This window comes from Dasypus novemcinctus, chromosome 6 (genome assembly GCF_030445035.2).
Source record: "Dasypus novemcinctus isolate mDasNov1 chromosome 6, mDasNov1.1.hap2, whole genome shotgun sequence".
Lineage (NCBI taxonomy): Eukaryota > Metazoa > Chordata > Mammalia > Cingulata > Dasypodidae > Dasypus > Dasypus novemcinctus.
Window position 1 is genome coordinate 8178560 of NC_080678.1, and position 20397 is coordinate 8198956.

General features: G+C 43.1%; 1 non-coding gene across 1 annotated transcript; it reads left to right on the top strand.

Moving 5' to 3' along the window:
- The first annotated feature begins 9164 nt into the window (after positions 1-9164).
- LOC131279054 (U1 spliceosomal RNA) lies at positions 9165-9325 on the top strand. The gene has a single exon (XR_009186395.1). It is a non-coding gene; the product is annotated as a U1 spliceosomal RNA (small nuclear RNA).
- The last annotated feature ends 11072 nt before the right edge of the window (positions 9326-20397 follow it).

A 20397-nucleotide genomic window follows, 5' to 3' on the forward strand; every position in this document is an offset into this window, starting at 1 on the left:
CTTTAGGGTGTATTTCCTAAGAACAAGAAAACACTCTTACACAATCACAAACAATGATCAACATGAGTAATTTTAACATTCATACACAATCCATTTTCAAATTCCACCAATTTATAATGCCCATTAGAGCTATACGATGCTTTCTCAGGAGAGGCTCCAATCTCTTGACTTTAACATGGATAATTCCCTAATAGTCCTTCAGCCTCTCTCTGTCTCTAAGACCAGTTATTTTGCAGAATGTCCCTCGATTTGGCTTTGTTTACTGCTGCCTTATGGCTAGATTCATGCTTGCATTTCTGGAAGGATCACTGCCATCCTCTCAGTGCCTCTTACCAGAGACACAGAAAGTCAGTTCGCCCCAAAGTAGATGATGATAACTTGGCTCACCTGGTTGAGGCGGTGTCTATCGGATGCTTCATTGTAAATTTGCCATTTTTCCAGTAACGATAAATAAGTAATTTGTGAGAAAAAAAACTTGAGAAGACGTAAATATCTTATTCCTCATCAAAATCTCATCCACGAGTTTTAGCATCAATTGCTGATTTGTTCCTAAACCAATCATTATTTTGAGGGCTGTAAAATGGTGATTTTCCAAAGGCAGTATTTCTTCTGCATTTGTTAGTTGGCATTTCAGAGTGAGGAAGATCTGTTTTAGCCCCTCCTTCTTGATTTATTCATTCGCGTATGTCAGCACGGACTGCAGAGATTCTTATTTTAATCAATAGAGTGTAATTTGTTCCTATTGCTATTTACTTTGCTGCTCACACTATCCTGGATTTGGTCAATGGGCCCTTCCTCAAGCTGGCTCTGGAACGTGTTGCCATGTCTCCGTTATTTTTGGAACACTGCCTGAGTTTCTGGCACACAGAGTTGTCACATTTCTCCAGGGAGTCCTGGGTCCCTTTAGTGGAGAATGCTATTTGAAAACCGAAGTCTGGGGCCTTGCTGTGGCAAGAGATTGCCTTTACTACACTCACCCGAAAGGTCGGGCATGCCCCGGTATAAATCATCAGGGAGAAAATACGGGCGTCAGTGAAGGAGGGCAGGGATGTATTTTGGAAATTGGTTATCACTAGAATTTGCTTGGGATGCCCTGGTGGCCAATTCCTTCACATTCTGGACTTCATTTGCAAGTGCATGCCATCTGGAGAGCCTGGCTGAGCCGTGTTTCTCTCAAGAATGGACGTGGGAGTAGCTTGACCATTTTGCTTGCCTCCCAGTGGGTTCTGTCAGGATCGCCATGGACCCACCTTCTGTGCTCCTGAGAGGTGGAGGGCGGAGGCAGCAGGGACCTCGCCGTGCGGTGTGGGCGCCCGAGCCTCCCCGGCCGGCTGGGAGCCCCTTTAACTTGGCACGGTGGTCAACCTTGGGGGAACTCAGTGCGTGGAGGGAGAGGCCCCGCAGGAGAGCGGTCCTCACTAATTGCATTACGGTTGCATGAGCTATTGCGAGGTTTACTACGGACTCTTGGCTTTAGAACACAGGCTGGTGAGCTCCGGGAGCAGCTGGCAGCAGGAGAGGAAAAAACGACAGTCATTTGAAGCGTCAGCGCGGTGGCCGAGCCAGGCGCGAGCGCTTGGCAGGACGCTGCGCTCCTGGCGAAGGCTGCGCACGGAGGAAGGATCGGTTAAAATGCTGGCAGGTTCCAGGAGGTATCTTCTCTTTCTTTTGTCTGGATTTGATTGCAATAGTTTGGGAAGCTGGCAAAGGACTTGGTTTTGTTCTGAAAATATTGGCCAGAAGCCTAACCCGATTCTTTCTTTCTAAGCTATTTGAACTTGGACTAATCGGTTAGTTCATCGAGATAATTTATCAAGCCAGACCTACAATTAAGTAGATTAAGTTTTCAAAGTCAGCTTTTGACCAGGTTATTAGACAAACTATTGCAAATGGCCAGACTAGCAGGTGAGCCGGTCCCCCTGGGGACCTCTGGGGACTTTATCTTCTTAGTTATTTCAGACTTCTCTCACATGGGTCTTTTAAAATGGCCCTAAATAAAAATTGAGCCCAAGTTGCTAATGATCACAAAACTTTTGTCTAAGCTAGAGAGTTGTTTTCATTACATCTCTCTGGAAATACATATAGACAAACCCACACATGCATCCCTGGGAGACAGCCTCTCTTTTACGATGCATGGAACAATATGTTGGCTGTTTTCATAAGCCAGTTGGACACTCTCATGACCTTTGTCTGTGCTCCAAGGAAATATCCAGAATGGCTGATTGTTTTAGACCCCAATGAACTGCTCATCTCACTTGAGCATTTACCTCATGCCTTGAGAAATTATTTGAATGCCGAGGAATGTACATATTGACAGTGATAAATTTAGTAACAGCTATAAGTTAGGTTAATATTTTAAATGTTTATTATAAGATAAACAGCCAATATTGACTATGTCCTTGCAAAAAAAAAAAAGAAAAGAAGAAGAATCCTGTGTGGGGATGTGGGAACATTCTCTGTTTACTGTGTTGTTGGGAAAATACCTTCAGGTCTTGCCAAGGAACCAGATGCACTCTTGTTGGATTTATGCACATTTTGGGAAAGAGAATAAATATTCTGATTATTCTGAAAATGAGAATCAGTCATTAAGTTGGTAAACTCTCAGATAAACCTCACTTTTGTTGTTAATTTATTCATTTATTTAAAATATTTAATCAGAAAAAATAATTAACATTCCACATCTCTACAGTGGATAAAGGATTAAAAAGAGCAAAACTCTGGGATCTAAAGCATGTGTTATTAATACAAATATGGTATTCAACTAAAATTTCTTGGATAACTAAGTTGATATTAACTCTTTCACTATATTACAACCATCTCCATGTGAGTTAAAGAATTGTGTGGATGATCAATGCAATAAACAGTTGTGTCTCAAGAGAGACAAAATGTCAGAAAAATAATTGCCTAATGACATTCTATGTCAATTATTTCATTTGTATTTAATTAAAAGCAGTCAAAAGAGTTGGCTGAAGTATAAAAATTCCCTCCACTCCATAGTTTTTTTACAATGCCTTAGGAGTTTGTGTTGCTGGGTACATAGGTGGCCTTTTGAAATAATCCAACTGGAATCTATTTACAAGTGAACCCTTGCCAGTATTTCTGTTGTTATTGAAGTTGTATTGAGACAACTTCATATGATGATTCAATATGATTTAATAACATGGTCCTATGGTCAGAGTTGGAGCCTGTGGTGACACGGTGGTTTCTGCAGAGCACTGTCAGGCTGATCTCTGGTCGTGGAGCCAGGTTAAGACACTGATATTTTTAAGAAGATACTTTGGCAAAATGAGGCAATTGAAAACTAGAAAAGGATGAGAGGAGAGCTAAGGAGTTACATGTACATACTACAGAACGAATGAACAACATACACCTGTCACTTGAATAATTTTTACTGGTGTGGAAAGCTGAACATTTTCCTCATTTACTCAGAATGATCCACTATTGTAGCTCTGAAAAAGGTAGCTCAACGCCATCATTCCTTGCTCCTTTTCTCCATGCACCAGTATTATTTAAGGACAGTTTTTTATCTTTTTAAAATCAGAATATGTAACGCTATCTGCTACTGTTAATGGTTCAACACAATACAAGCTTATTTCTTCTTCAGGTCATAGTCTAAGTTTGATTGACTCTTCCAAACAGCTCTCCTCCAAGTGGTCAGTCAGAGACTTCCGTCTCGTGGGTCCTTCATGTTATAGCTACCTAGGTAACATTTGTTGTGAGCGTGAGACAGACACAATGTATTTTTAGCTGCTTTGGTCTAGAGGTGACCAACCTCACATCTGCTCACATTCCATTGACTAAGACTAGCTACCGGGTTGTTCCAGGTATAAGAGAGCCTCAGAATTTCGGAGGAGCACATGGATACGGATGATCTTTAATAGGCTATGCCATAATAGTCAACCAGAATTAATAATTTAAGACTTTTAAAAATTACATGTTGTGGATCAAGAACTTTGCTGTCACTTTTATTTCCCCAGCTGTGTAAGATAAACAAGCCATACATGGAAAATTGCCAAAATGAGATCATGAATTTCCCTAATCTGATACAGTGCATCTGAAAAAATATCTACGGTGATGTTCTAAAATGATGTCTCCTAGTACTACTTCTATTCCACACTGTATTGGAAGTCCTGACCAGTGCAACTAAGAAGAGACATAAGGATAATAAAGGAAAAACTAAAACTGACATTCTTTGAAGAGTTTATGATTACTTGCATAGAAAATCCAGAAAGGTATTTGCTATCAGTTAGAATTAATAAATAAGTTGAGCAAGCATCTATATACAAGGTCAAGGTGAATTTTTTACATTCGCCTGCAACAAACAATAGAAAGCCAAGTTTAGTATTTTCTATGGTGTGCAGCAAATATCACAACTGTGCTAGCTTCATGTAACACATAATGATGATCTCATCTGTGAGTCCGGAGCCTGACAACAGCTCACTGGATTCTCTGGAAAGATGCACTCAAGGCGGTGGCCAGAGCTGGGCTCTCTCCATTCCCCCCAGCTGGGGAGGGGTCCAATTTTAAGCTCACTCAGGTGGCTGGTAGAAGTCAGCCATTCTTGTGGCTGTAGAGTCACAGCAGCTGCTTCTTCAGAGCTACTCAAGGAGCCAGAGAGGTTCTAGAGCAAGGCTGTTGGGACGTGGAGTCCCATGTAACGTAACATATCCGTGAGCATGATGTTTTGCCACCTTTGCCGTATGTTATTGGTCAGAAGCAAACCTCAGGCCCTGCACACACTCACGGGGAGAGGGCGCTACCAAGACTGGACCACAGGAGCTGGGGTTCCTGAGGGTTGCCTGAAAGTCTGGCTGCCACAAGACTTAATTACATTAAAAGCATTGACTACTTAGGAATAGTATAACAAAAGATGTGCAAGACTTCTACACAAAAACTACAAAATGCTATTGAAAAATGTGAGGACAAATAATTAAAGGGGTATATCACGTTTATGGATTGGAAGACTCAATATTATAACAATGTCCATTTTCCCCAAATTGATCGATATAGATTCACTGCAATTGCAATCATTTTCCCTGTAGGGATTTCATTTATTTTTTGAAATCAACAAGCTGATTCTAAAATTTTACATTAAAATGCAAAGGGCTCTCAAGAATAGACAAAATTAATGTTCTTTCTATTACCAGGAAAAAACCCACAAAATTACATTTCTAAGTATGAAAAAAAAAGAAAGGCTATATATATATATATATATATAATATTCCATTTAATAGCATCAAAAAAATCAGTACCCATAAGTAAGATGAGAAATCTTGACCCTTTACTTTATATTCAATTCCAGATGAATTGTAGAAATGAATGTTAAAGGTAAAACAATAAAACTTTTAGAAGAAAATAGAAAAGAGTATTTCCATGACTTTGGGGTAGGTAGATATTTCTTAAGTAGGCCACAAAGGTGTTAACCATAAAGAAAGCAATTGATCAACTGGACTACGTTAGTGGACACTTTTTGTTTAGAAAAGTGACTAAGGCCTCGTGTCCAAAATATGTAAAGAATTCCCACAGATCAGTCGGAAAAGACAGTGAATTCAATTGAAAATTGGGCAAAGATTTGAAGAAGCTCTTTGCAGATGAGAATATCCAAAAGCCTAATAACCACACAAAAGGTGCTGCTCTGCAGTGATCATCAGGGAGATGAAAATCAAAACCATAAGGCCCACCCATCAGCATGGCTGGAATGAAAGATTTGGTTCAAAGTGCTGGTGCAAAAGGAATCTTATCTGCATATATTTGTACAAGCACGTTGGAAAGCTGTTTTGACAGTATCTACTACAGATTAAAATATGCATATGCTGGAATCCAGCAATTGCGCTTCTAGGCATATAAACAACAGAGATGTGTACATATGTCCAATTAAAGATGTGGACAAGAATTTCTGAATGGCACTATTTGTAATAGCTCCAAACCAGTAACAACAAATATGCTTGTTAATAGCAGAATTAAACACAGCACAGCAATAAATGTGCAAACAATATGGACGGGCCTCACAAAGAGAATGAAGAGTGAAAGGACAACCACCCAGGACGGGACACTGAATAATTACATTTATATCAATTTCACAGATAGACAGTTTTTATACTATTTACTCTTGGTTGATGGGAAGTTTAGAGGACTCCTAGGTTTCTGGCAAAAAACTGTTTTGCAATCCAGACTCCATTTACACGAGCAGGCTTGCTTTGTGAAATCCATTGAGTTATGTTCTTAAGGTTTGTATGCTTTTTTGTACATATGTACCATTTTAATATAATTCCTAAAAATGCATGATCGTGTCTGTAAGAGTTTTCTAAACCAAAATGCCATATTCAGAAAATTTTAATTGTTATCCTCTAGTGCTTTTAAAAATGTCAGTGTTGGTGAATTTCACACCTAATTGGAACCCCTATGCATTTTCAGTCTTTTCCTAAGGGGGTGCCAATCCTATTACCATTTAATGCCTTGGCTAGCTGCCATCTTGGGCAGCCTTTCGATGCCAAATCCATGAAGGCTTCGTGGCTTATCCGTCATGTCATTTCATTCACAGTTTCACTTTGGGTCCCTAATCTTCCCACTTTTTAAAGTAACAGCTTCATTGAGAGATAAATCACATGCCATCAAATCTACCCTTTTAAAGTGTACAATGCTGTTTTTTAGAATAGTCACACAATTGCGCAACCATTGCCACTATCTAATTTTAGAACATTTTCATCACTCCCAAAGAAACCTCATTAGCCTTCACCTGCCCCCCCATTACCCTCTGCCCCTGGCCTTGGGAACCACTAATCTAATTTCTGTTGCTATGGATTCACATACTCTGGATGTCTCATATAAATAACCTCATATAATAGATGGCCTTTTGTAACTGGCTTCTTAATGATGTTTGTGGCATTCGTCCATGGTGCAGCATGGCTCAGTACTTCTTTCCTTTTTGCTGCCTAGTAGTATTCCTTTCCATGGTTCAACAATGTTTTGTTTACTCATCAGTTAGTGGGCATTTGGGTTTCCATTTTTAGGCTATTATGAATAATGCTGCTATGAACACTCATGTACAGGTTTCTTTGTGGACCTATGTTTCCTTTTCTCCTGCATATATGTCTAGGAACGAAATTGCTGGGTCATTTGGTAACTCTAGGTTTACCTTTTTGAGGCACTGCAAAACTTTTCCAAACTGGCTGCACCATTTTACAATTCCACCAGCAATGTTTGAGTTTTTAGTTTCTTCACATCCTTGTCAACCTGTTATTGTCTTTCTTATTTTAGCCAACCTAGTATGTGTGAAGTTGCATCTCATAATAGTTTTGTTTGTATTTCCCTGATGGCTAATGTTGTTGATTTTAGGTTCTTATTGGTCATTTGTATATCTTCTTTAGAGAAATGTCCTTGCAAATTCTTTACCATATTTAAATTGTTTTCTTTTTATTGTTGAGTTGTAAGAGTTTTTATGTATTCTGGATATAGGTCTTAATCTGATAGATGGTTTCCAAATATTTCCTCCTATCCCATGGGTTGTCTTTTCACTTTCCCTTAAAGCACAAATGTTTTTAATTTTAAGGAAATCCAATTTATCTGTTTTTTCTTTTGTCATAGTTCTTTTAGTGTCATATCTAAAAACAATTGCACAATACAAGGTCATGGAGATTTACTCATATTTTATTCTAAGCATTTTATCACTTTAGCTCTTACATTTATATTTATGATACATTCCTAGTTAATCTTTAGGTGTGGTATGAGGAAGAGTCCAGTTTCATTTTTTGGCTTGTGGGTATTCGGTTGTACTCATATCATTGGTTGGTGTGATTCTTCTTTCCCCACTGAATCATCTTTGCACTCTTGTTGAAAATCACTTGATGAAATGTAAGGATTTATTTCTAGACTCTCAATTCTATTTTGCTGATCTCTGTGTCTAGCCTTAACACAGTATCACACTCTCTTGAAGATCCCAGCTTTGTAGTAAGTTTTGAAATGGGGGAGTGTGAGTCCTTCAACTTTGTTCTTTTACAAGATTGTTTTGGCTATTATGGGTTTTCTTGAATTTCTTTGTGAATCCTAGGATCAGCTTGTCAATTTCTGTAAAAAAGCCAGCTAAGACTTGGCAGGTATTAGATCAGTTTGGGCAGCATTAAGTCTTTTGATCCTTGAACATGGGGTGACTCTCCATTTATTTAGGCCTTCCTTGGTTTATTTCAACATTGTTTTTGTAGTTTTCAGTGTATACGTTTTGCATTTCTTTTCTTAATTTTATCCCTAAATATTTCATTATTTATGTTGAAAACAGAATTCTTTCCTTAATTTCATTTTTTGATTGTTCATTGTCAGTGTATAGAAACATATTTGCTTGCATTCCTAGTCCAGTTTCTGAATTGAGAGCAGGACTGATTTAGTTGATGCATGACCCCAGCATGTGTTACTTTGTTCCAGAAAAGGGCCCCTTGAGGGACTCCGTCACTGCCTGGTAGCCTGCAGGCCCACTGCTGCTCAGGCTCTGGGGCATCTGCTAAATGGATATTTGAAATTAGAGCCCATACAACAATGAGTATGAGGGGGGTGCATCCTGGAGGGGTCAGAGTGATAACCTCAGCCACCGTTGGCTGTGTTTACCTGGGTGCAAAAGGGGTGGGGCGAGCAACGCTGTCTGTCTTGTCACTTTTGTGATTCTTGACCGCTGGAAAAGGCCTGTGGCAGAGGAAGGTCTTTGTTATATTTAAAGCCTATGAGTATTGCACCTTTTTTCTTAGGTGCCAATGGATGATTGAAGTTATTTTGGGGACATGTGTCCCTTTTCTTCCCCTTATATTGTCTTTTAAAAGTAGTTGTTTAATACTTGGAAAAATTCTGTGTAACTTATATATTGTCTCTGAAGCTTAATAACATAAGGAGCTCAACTCCTGACTTGAGAAGTATTGCATTACCCATACTGGCCTTTCCTTTGGGTTCCTCCCATCCTGTGCCCCAGCTCCCCGCACCAGAAGATGCACTATTCTAAAGGAAAAGGAAATGGAATTTTAAAGTAGGGTTTTATTAGCAATGTATATATGTTTGACAGTGTATTATTTAGTTTTGTTCATTCTTGGTTCTAAAAGGTGGTCTCATTCTACGTGAAGCCTTCTGGGGCAGGGTTTTTTCATGGTTCTGTTCCAAGAGCTGCCTGTGTCGGCTGCTATTGTAAAAGGCTTACCTGGCGGGGAACTTCCGTGGTCACGAGGGTGGTGGTCCCGGGGCGAGGCTGAGCCACTGCGCTGCGGACGTGCTGACCCCTGCGAGTTCCCCAGATGCGGGAAACACAACTGCATAATTTGGGGTAGTGGGGGACTGCGTTCACTCTTCTGAAAAAAGAACAAAAAGGAAATGACCAGTGTTAGAGAGGACACGGAGAATTAGGGCCTCTCCCGCCTGGCTGTTGGCAATGTGCAGTGGTGCAGCCACTGTGGAAGACATTTTGGCGCGTCTTCAGAAAGATTTCGTACAGAACTGCCACGTGACCTGGCAATCCCACTACTAGGTATAGACCCCAAAGTCTTGAAAGCAGGGGCCCCAACAGATGGCTGCACACCGGTGCTCCTAGCAGCTTATATTTAGACACACACAGAGGCTGCTGGTTCTGCTTCTCTGGAGAACCCTGACTGCAAGATCCCCAAAAAGTAAGGAAAGGAAAAGAAAAGGTGGATGAAAAGTTTTCAGAGCTGCTCTAGGATAATATCAAAGTTTTAGCAAATCGTGGATTTTGTGGCATCACAATTCCTGTATGTGGCTACCACTGATGCCAAAGCTGGCTGGTGAAGCAGAGGAACTTGCAAGCAGCTGAACTGAGCCCACTTGCATTTCCTTTCCCATATTCACCCCATATTTATTTGGTGCTTTTTACCATCCTGCTCTGCATTGCTTCCTGCATGGATGTCTCCACGCAATTTTCTAAAAAGTATTTATATATAAGAGAAGCTGACATTTCATGTTCCTGGTTAAACACAATGGGAAGCAAAGGTTTCTTCATGAGATGACCCCCGATGGCAGCGTTGAGAGGAGCGCCAGCCAAGAAGATTCTCTCCCCTCCGTCCCCGAGGACCCTGGACCAGGGCACAAGCACAAACCAGACATCTTTCCATTTTGGTCATTCTTGTTGTGAATCATCTAAAAGCAGGCATCTAAACATTTTTAAAAAAATAAATAAAATAAAAATAAAGGCAGGCATCTGACAGCGTTAGATAATTACGCATGAGCTATCATAGTCTCCCTGACTCAAAACACCTCTAGCACCTTCCAGTGATCCAGAGTGAATTCTGCTATTGTTTCTAGGAGGTTCAATGGGGAAATTTAATTTTAATTTTCTCCCAATGCCTTGAACTTAAAAGGCTTGACTACCCATTTACGAGGGTTAGCATGGCAGGGAAGACACAGTTTACAGTTTTACAAGCAGTGGGCTGAGCTGATGGTGCTTGGGCATCCTGTTCAGGCCATGCCGGAAGATTCTTCTGAGCCATCTCCCTGTAAGGTCATGTCAAATTTGTTTCTCTGTCCTCTCAGCTTTCAGAACCAGTGTCTCTGGCCTCCCGAATTTAAATACAGCTAGTTCAAACTAGCATCATCTTTGCAAGTCATGTGTAATATATTTGTAGGAAGTCATCACTCCATAACGTCCTGAATTTCCTGCTTAGGATGCAGTGGCAAAAGTCATTAAACATTAGCAGTAATAGTATTTTCACTGTAATAAAGTGTTAATTACTTCCACATGTTAATCGAGTTGGGGGAGGGAGTTTTTGCTATTGTTACTCTGCCTAAAATAATTTCCATGTGATAATTTTCCAGGAAATCAAAAACTGAATAATTATGCACTAATTAAGAAAGTAGGGCCTGCTCTAGGAGTTAAGACTGCATTAATTTTAATGTTTTTACAGTCCTTTAATTGGGGAAAGGGCTGTAAATTGGGAGCTGACGCACGGTTCCTCCTCAAGCAGGCCTGCCTTTGCAATCTGCCTCCTATATACGGCAACCCAAGGTCAACACAAGTTTGCAAAATCCCTCTGCTCTTCATCCGGAATGTATTGGTGGGGAAGCAGGCATCGATCACTCTGACAAGCATTTAACTCTCCAAGAGCACATGCGCTCACTTCTTAAATTATTAATTGCATTAAATACATTTTCATATCCTGGACGGTTTGCTACAAACTGTTCCCTGGTAGGGAGGTGCCGTTGCCCCTCAGTGGGAGACGACTTGCCTTCTGTTGTTACAGGGGACTCGGGGGTAGGGGGGTTGGCGAAGTCAAACCAGGGGTTGGCGGAGGAGGCGGCCTTGGCGGTGGTGGGTTCCTGGGCCTGGCTCCTCTTCCTCACCTGGCCACGCTACCTGCGGGCCAGGGCCCAGGTTCGGAGGAAGGCGTCTTCATCCTCGTGGGGCCCTTCATCAGAGGTTCTGGCCGTAGCAGCGGCTGCCTCAGCAACCTTGGGTCAAGAGGGTGGCAAAGAGGACTGGACACTCCAAAGGGGACCCCACTGGTGAATAAAAGCAGGCTTCGGGCAACATGTCATCTTTTTGGAGGCCTCATGTACTATCTCACTCATTCATTTGTTTATCGGGTACCTGCATTGTACGAGATACCACGGCAGGGAAACCCCATCTCCCTTGGCATCTCGGGTGGGTTAAGCATGGGTACCAGCGCAACCTGCTGGAAGCAAGCTGCAGAAGGCTGGATGCCCAGGGCCACCGGGCTGGTGAAGCCGGCATTACCTGCCAGCTGAGCCGGAGGCAGAGCTAGGGCAGGGGATGCTGAAGCAGCCAGCAGCAGAGAGCCAGGGGTACTAGACCCAAGCAAGGAGGCTGGAGAGGGGCTGCTGGAGTCAGCAACCATGATCCTCAGACAAGGTCAAAGGCGCAGCTCAGGCGCGGCTTCCTTTCACGAAGGCATGCAGTCTGCTTTCGCAAGGGGCTGCGTTTTGCCTGTCTGAGATCATCTTAGGCCACCGTTGGACCAGGGAAGTCCAAGAAGGAGGCAAAGATGAGTTGTGTCTCGGTTTACATTTCTCTCTAGTCATCAATTTGGGAAATTAACATACTGAAATGTGGGACTCTAAGAAGCATTTCCCCTTTGTCCTGGGTGTATTTTTTTTTTTTTTTTGGTAGGGATATCACTGAAATATGTCTTTCCACCTAATATTCTAAACTGTAGAGTCTCCACAAACATCTGGACGATGCTGGGAACAAAAGAAATGCTGAGCCAAAGACCTTGACTGGAAGCTACCTGGGCTTGTGGTCGTGGGGCTGTGCAGTGGTGTCGCCGTGCCTGCTGTTGCCATACTTGGGGCCAGGTGAGGCCTCCGGGTCCTGTGTCCCCAGCAAAGTGCCTTGGGGATGACTCACCAGTGGGACCGGGCTTGGGTGCTGTGCCAGCTTCTGGGTCACTGACACTCATAAAATTTTCTCGAATGTGGCACTTTGAGTTTGGCTCCAGAGTGTGTATAATTAATCCAAAGAGACTTTCTCTCTTTTTTAGTCTGAGTGCAGAGTGTGCAGTTTTCACTTTGGCTATGAAGGAGCGCTGTACAGCTCCTGGAAGCAGGCAAAATGACACTGGCTTTTCCAGAAAATCCACATCCCCTGGTAGAAGTCTCCTTGTGGAGAGCCTCCTGTGCTTGGGGGATTTGAAGGCAATGGTGGCTTAGAAAGCCCAGCCCGGAGGGGCCTCCATTCCTTCTCCTTGATGACAGCTCCGAGGAGCCTCATCACATGTTCACATCAAAACGTCCAGCAATATCAGGCTGGTACTCACATGTGGTGTCTTCAGCTTCTTTGACAGGGGCCTTGGGGGCCAACAGTCCAGAAGGTGGACATTCCTTCATTCAACAAACATCCCCTGGGCACTGGCCTGTGCCAGACACTGGTATCCGTGCTGAGGTTGCCGTAGTGAGCAAGTAAAGGTGAATGAGGGCACAGGAGAGCAGTTGCCTGGGTCAGCACACTCTAAACAGGGATGTGGCAGTCACCAGGCCAGAGGTCCTGGAGCGAGAGCTCACCGTGGGGAGCGGGGAGGATGTGAGGAAACAAGTCAGGAGGTCAAGGAAGGACCTCTTGCCCAAAACACTATGGTCATCAGTGAGGACTATGGTTTTTCTCCCAGGGAGGGGTGCAGTGAGAGTCGTTTTAAGTGCAGCAGTGACGTGACCTGACGTGGATGCCGACGCTAGACTGTAGAGGGCCCACGCGAATCCAGGAGAGGTGACGGCAGCTTGCACCAAGGTGGTGGAGGAGGAGGTGGTGCCGAGCGGTCAGCCTGTGGGTGTGTTTTAGAAATAGAGCTGGATTTTTCTGTGGCTTGGGCATGTGGATAAGAGAGCAAATCAGGAAAGGGTGACTCCGGGGGTTGGTGGGCAGAGGGTTGAGTTGTTGCCGAGATGCGTGAAGTGCTGGAACATCTGGTTGGACTTGGAGAACCGGAAGTCTGATTTTGGACAAGTTAAAGCTTAGAAAGCTTATTAGACAAACAAGTGGAGATGTCAGGTAAGCTGTTGGTTGTGTGTGCCTAGAGCTCACAAGGCAGGGCTGGGTTGGGGTGGCAAGTCTACTTGTTTCCCCTCGGCACTTCTAGCCTAGTGCCATTTTTGAGAACGCTTCTGAATTCTGAGGCCCTCTGAGCTTCTGTCTTGGAACTTCTGATGATGACTACCTGAATGGGAATTGACATGCATCTTTAAAAATGTCTATTTAGGTTCAGATTAAGGCAACTCTCCCTAAAATAGAAAGTCTGACTGACCAGACTGCTGTTCTTTGTTTGCCAGCTGTGTTGGGTGGCCGAGATTCTGTCTATCCAGTTAATATCACACTTTAAACATCTGGTTAATGATCCTCTCTCTAGCTCATGTGACTGCTTATCTCACCAGGCCTCAGGAGGCTTCTTCACTGTGGTTCTCATTTGGGGCATACAAAGGGCTTTCTTAGGTAACAAGTTCTTGGAAGGTGGGAATATTGTGACACCAGCTACTGCTGTACTGTTTCCAGGATTTGACACAGTGCCTGCTAATCGTGTGTAATAAGTGGTTGGCTGGTAGATTAAATGGATGAATATGAGTATAGATATAAAAATATAGGTGAGGACTGTCAGCATAGAGGAAGAAGCAAGGTAGGTATGTATGTACCTTTCATTAAGCTTAACAAAAGCGTCCGCCTACCATACAGGAGGTCCAAGAGTTTGATGCCCAGGGCCTCCTGGCTCGCATGGTGAGCTGGCCCATGCTCAGTGTTGCTGCGCTCAAGGAGTGCTGGCTCACGCAGGGATGCCCTCGCCTAAGAGTATTCCCCGTGTAATGGTGCCTCCCTCGCAAGAAGTGGCTTCTGTGCAAAGGAGAGCCATCCTGCATGAAACCGCAGCCTGCCCAGGAGTGGCACCGCACACACGGAGAGCTGGTGCAGCAAGATGACGCAACAAAAAGAGACACAGATCCCCAGTGCCACCTGAGGAGAATACAAGCAGATCCAGAAGAACACACAGCGAATGGACACAGAGAGCAGACAATGGAGAAGGAGGGCAGGAGGGGGAGAGAAATAAGTAAATAAATCTTTAAAAAATTAAAGCTTAACAAAACCCTGGGACTTTGTTTGCTTGTTGTAGAGTTGATGATGGAAAACAAGTAGAGGAAAGGAAGACTCGGGGAAGTTTGGAGCCTGGGTTCCTGTCTGGCTGCTGGTGTGAGAGATCTGCTCCTGGTCTCAGTGCCTGTGTTTAGAGCACGTAGTAAGAGGAAGACAGAGGCAGCCTCAGTGACAGGGGACGGCTCTGCCACTGCACAGTCATAAAACAAAAAGCAGAAAGGGAATGATTAACAAGTGCCAGGACAACTTGGACTTGGAGGTGTCCTGGGTGGTACTGCAGGGAGAAATGCTGGATACTGTATGTCCTGCCATGGCCCACTGAGTAGACTAGGGGAGAGTGTAGACTACAATGTAAACCATTACCCATGGGGTACAGCTGTGCTCCAAAATGTATTCACCAGATGCAATGAATGTGCCATGATGACGAAAGAGGTTGTTGAAGTGGGAGGACCTCGTATGGGGACCTCATATTTTTTTAATGTAGCATCAAAAAAAAAAAATTAAAACAAAACAAAACAAAAAGGAAGAGCCAAATCAAGGACCCCTATTTGGGCTCAGGGAAAGCATGCTGATATTTTAAAAAATGAACTTCTGGTGCACGGAATTAATTTAGATCCTTGGTTTATGACATGATCTCATTATTTTACCATGGATCGCTCTAGTTTATGTATGTATGTGTTCATACTACAACAAATACCCATGAACCCTTAACTGACTGGAGACCTGGATCACTAGACCAGTGACCATGTGTCACCCTCCGTGTGCCTCCCTGTCCTGAGAGTGGCCATCTGGTTTACCCCCACTGTCCAGGCATATCGGCTCCCCGGACAGCCCCAGTCTGGATGATGAATTATACAGTTGCTCTTTTATCTTGACCGTGGCTTCCTCCCACCTGATGTACCGCTATCTCGAATTGCGTATTTATCCTTCCCTTGCTTTTTTAAAGAATAATTTTTTCAAGAATGAGTTTTATCCTGCATCCTAGATGGTTAAATTTGTATTTTTCCGAGGCAGGAGGGAAAGGGAATTCAAAAGAGAGGGAGCATTAGTAAATGTTTCTGTGCTCCTGTAATGAGTGGCTCTGTTGCTGGAAGTGAAAATTTGCAGGTCATAGTCCACTTGATGTACCATTTCATATAACGCATTTATATATTATGTACTGAAGTGATAACTTGTAATAGCTCCAAAATAGGAGCTATGAAAACGGATCTGGAGACAGATGATCTGTGTGCTGGTACTTGCTCCAGGAGGTGTGCAGAATTCCCTCTTCGTATCACCCCCCGGTGACTTGAATTGCTCAGCATTGTAAGTCAGTGCTACCTCCAGGAAAGATGAATCAGGCTTCAGGAGGTGGTGTAGATGAGAAGGCAGCTGGAGGCACAGAAATTAATTTTAAATAACCAAAGAGAAGCATGCACTTAGAAACAGGAGTCATCCAGGTCACTGCGGGGTCTTTCTCAAGTCTGGGGCCGGGCGGTGTTGACCAGGAGGCCCAGCCTGCCCATCTGAAATGCACGCTATAACCTCGCCTGGAAGCCCACATGTCATTCTGGTCCCTAATGTAATCCAAAAAGCGAGAAAGCTTTGTGTGGAGTAGGAGTGGCTTATTAGTGGGAGCATGCTAAGGATTAACTGGGACCTTGGTAGAACAAAGAGACCCCCATTTGTCCCCCGATATCAGTGCCACCTACAGTGCCTTGAGCAATGGTGGTAAAGCTGTGGTGGCTGGAAGGAGTTACCTTTCTCTTCTCCCAACTCCAGCCTGGTCTCTGGGTTTTGCAGTTTGCTTGGAGTCCTCCACATTGAGCAGATGGAATCACTGACTTCAGCAAGGGGGATCCTTTTTGAAATGTGAAAGATTTTGCACGCCTTTAAGAACATCATTTTCTACATTTTCTGGAATGTTCATGCTTGTTGTGTGTTCTTTGGTGCATAACATGCCAGTATGGGAGAAACTGCAATGCCGTCCCACCCTCAAAAAGTCCCAGCCAGGTTTTGCTGTGTGCTCTTTTTTTTTTTTTTTTAAAGATTTATTTATTTATTTCTCTCCCCTTCCCCCCACCCCGGTTGTCTGTTCTCTGTGTCTATTTGCTGTGTCTTCTTTGTCCGCGTCTCTTGTTGTCAGTGGCACGGGAATCTGTGTTTCTTTTTGCTGTGTCATCTTGTGTCATTTCTCCGTGTGGGTCGTCCCATTCTTAGGCAGGCGGCACTTTCTTTCGCACTGGGCGGCTCTCCTTACAGGGCACACTCCTTGCACATGGGGCTCCCCTACACAGGGGACACCCCTGCGTGGTGCGGCACTCCTTGCGTGCATCAGCACTGTGCATGGACCAGCTCACACGGGTTAAGGAGGCCCGGGGTTTGAACTGTGGACCTCCCATATGGTAGATGGACGCCCTAACCACTGGGCCAAGTCCGCCGCCCTACTGTGTGCTCTTAACTTCTCGGATCTGGGCTACAGAAGTTGGCAGGACCCAGTCTGTCCCCAGGTTGCTCCCAGGATGGTAGTAGAGATAGGCAAGCAAAGGACACATGGCTGTTGGTGTCACATTGGCATTGCCAACAGGGTGCTGTGGGCACATTCATTCTCTCTGGAAAGAGAGATAAGAGGAGATGCGAGGCATGTCCTAGAGGAGTCAGGCCTGCAGACAGAGAATCCCTGTATGGCTAGGATGGGGGGGCCTTCTTCACCCGCCCAGCAGCTGACCTCTGCTCTACTACCAGCTTTGTGGGTGGGACTTGAAGATCTGAAGTTCTTTCTCCTTTAAGTGGAACAGACATGAGCCACTAGCTCACTGCCTCTCCACACGTTTGCCACAGTCACTTATTCTATGACGTGATCATGACCTCCAAATGTTCTAAGCAGTTGAAAGGGTATGTGTGTGCATACACACTTCTGCAGAGCTCCCCCCAGCGTGAAAACAGACGCCATGAGTAGATCTCTGGAAAATACGGGTCGCACCTTCCTTGGGAAGCCCTGTCCTGGTGTGATTTCGGGAAAAGGCTACAGACACCATTCCTGGTTCCAGAAATGGTCAGTGACTTGGAGTCACTGTATGAACCAGTCACCCTGGCCAGGAGCCAGGCTCGGTCCTGAGGCTGCAGCCAACTTGGAGCTGCCGGGAGGGCAGGGCACCAAGGAGGCCTTGGACGTGTGCCCAGCCTGCTTAGTGAGACCCAGCCGGGAACACCTGAGGCCCCCGTTGGCAGGGCTCGTGGATGCCTTTTTAAGAAAAGGCAAGCTGCCAACCACCATGAAATATGCAATTGTCCATCTGTTGCTCAAATTTGAAAAAAATTTTTACCTTCCCTTGCCAAAAATTTCTCTAACTACTGTCCAGTGGACTAAACTTACACTTTTGGGGGAGGGGATTAAATAGGTTATTATCATTTTGGGGGAGCAGTTGGATTTGGGAGCAGGGAAAGTCTCCCAGTGGAAGGAAGTAGACAGAGGTAGGATTCTAGATGGATGTCAAAAAGAATACCACCATCCTTCTAAGAAAATCTAAGAACTTTGTAATCACCGACTGTTTCCCATCAAAAATAACCTAGAGAGTTCTAAAAGGCACTCGTTTTCATCCATTATTTCAGACAAGTTCTTCTTGACTCTCTAGGCCACTAGAGGAGTTCTGGCTGAGATTTGCCTCAGATTCACTTTTATTAATGAGTATTTGCATATATATACTTAAATGTTTTTATGTATAGTATATGTATATATTTCTGTATATTATATATAAAATGTATTTCTCTATATATACAGTATTTTTACATACACTTAGTGTATAAATGTGTGTGTATTTATATATAACTATGTAAAATATATATCTACAGTTTGTCTACGGCTATAACAAGACTCACATGTCCTATTCCTAATACTTCAAGAGACCTGCATCTTACTTCTGTCTCATTTCGCTATCTTGCTGCTCCTTCGTAGCAGGTCTTACCTTTTGAGTCAATTATTTTCCTTCCTCTTTTCCATAGGTGAATATTCATGAATATTGAATAATCCTGAACATTGCAGAAGGAAGTCAGACATATCAAGCAGAGGCTCAAATCTGGCAGTCAGTGATACCCAGAAAAGCACTGGCGGCTCTGAGCAAGGAGGAAGGGGCAGGCTTAGAGTGGGACCCCAGCTTCCTGCCAGGTGCCAGGGCATGTGCTGGCGTGGTCTGCAGGCAGAGCTCTTAAGAAGAGTCTCGACAGACAAATGGACTCTGGACCCGGAAGTAGCGGGCTAAGTCAAAGCATGTCTTTTCTCTCCTGAACTGGTCCTCTCTTGTGGTTGTAGAGGTGAAAGCTGGCGGTCAGGCTCAAGGCTGGAGGGGCATGTGCTTTGGATGGCTCCTGGGCAGTGAGGCAAGTCCTTCTGGGGCTCCTGGGGAGCTGGGACAACACAGAATCTGAGGACACAGACGGAGTCAAGGTTCCGTGAAGACTCGCAGGGGGACCTCTCAGCGCATGCGCTGCCTTAACCTTCCCCTACCCCCTGCCCACATGCTGGTCTAGAGAGTCATTTTTACCTTCACCATTTTGGTGTAAAAATTTTTCAGACGTACAAGAGAAGTTGAAAGAATTGTATGGCAAACACCCACCTACGTAGCTTACTTTACTCACTCCGTCAAATTTCTCTTTACTTGTCCAGTCCATTCCTTTTGTCCAAGAGAGACTTGGTCCATAAATTCAGGATTCCTTGTTCAGTTTTTATTTCCTCTCTTTCTTTGAGAATATATTCAAGTTCAAGTCTAGTAAAATTTGCTAGTAAAATGTCCTCTCCTACTGGTTCGACTCACCATTAGATAGCAGCTTCCTCACTCTTCTTTCTTTCACAGATAAGCTCTGTGGAACTGTTTTCCCTGTTCCTACTTCTTCACTTCAATTGTCAGTTCATAAGCTGCTATAATTTACTTGACTTAATATGATATAACTAAAACTGCCAATATTATAAGGGATATATTAGAGTTATCGTCTCTGACCTCTGTGAAGAATTTAACATGATTTAACATTTATCTGATTTTTTTTCAAAGTAAAAACAGCTATAATATTTTCATGGTAAAAACCGCACAGACTTATTTTTGAAAAATTGAAAATTCTGAAACACTGGAAAAAGGAAAGGTTATTACAATTGCCTAAAACAGTAAGAATTGTTATTAGATGATTGGAAGAATTTAATCAAGTTATCTGAGTTTTCTCTTTGTGCAAAGATTTTTAATTGAGGATTCGATTTTGTTTATTGAATATAGGACTCTTCTGGTTTTCTCTTTTTTATTATAATAATTTGGTAAGTTTTATCTTTAAAAGGGTTTGTACAATCTAAGTACATTTTCAAATTCATTGACATAAAGTTGTCTGTTATATCTTTTGTATTTTCTTTTAATGTCTGTGGAATCTGTGGTGATATCCCCTTTTGCATTCTGATATTGAAAATTTGCGCTTTCTCTCTTTCTCCACTTCCCCTTATTTTGATCAGTCTTTCTAAGGGCTTATAATTTTCCTCAAAATGCCAAATGAATTTTATTTATTGTATATTTGCTTTTCATTTCATTGATTTCTACTGTTATCTTCATTACTCCCTTTCAGTCACTTTCCTTGAACTTAAATTTTCTGTTTTATTTTTGTTTCTTTACCTGGACAGATACTGTTTGATTTTCAGCCTCTTTTCTTTTTTAATATGTACATTTAAGATGATGAGTTTGCTTATCTGCACTGGTTTAGCTACACCTCATATATTTTAAAATGTTTTATTTTTAACTTTTTTTTCAGAATAATTTTAAATTTATAATGTCATTAAGATGGTTGTGTATCAGTATATGGTTTACTTTCCAAGC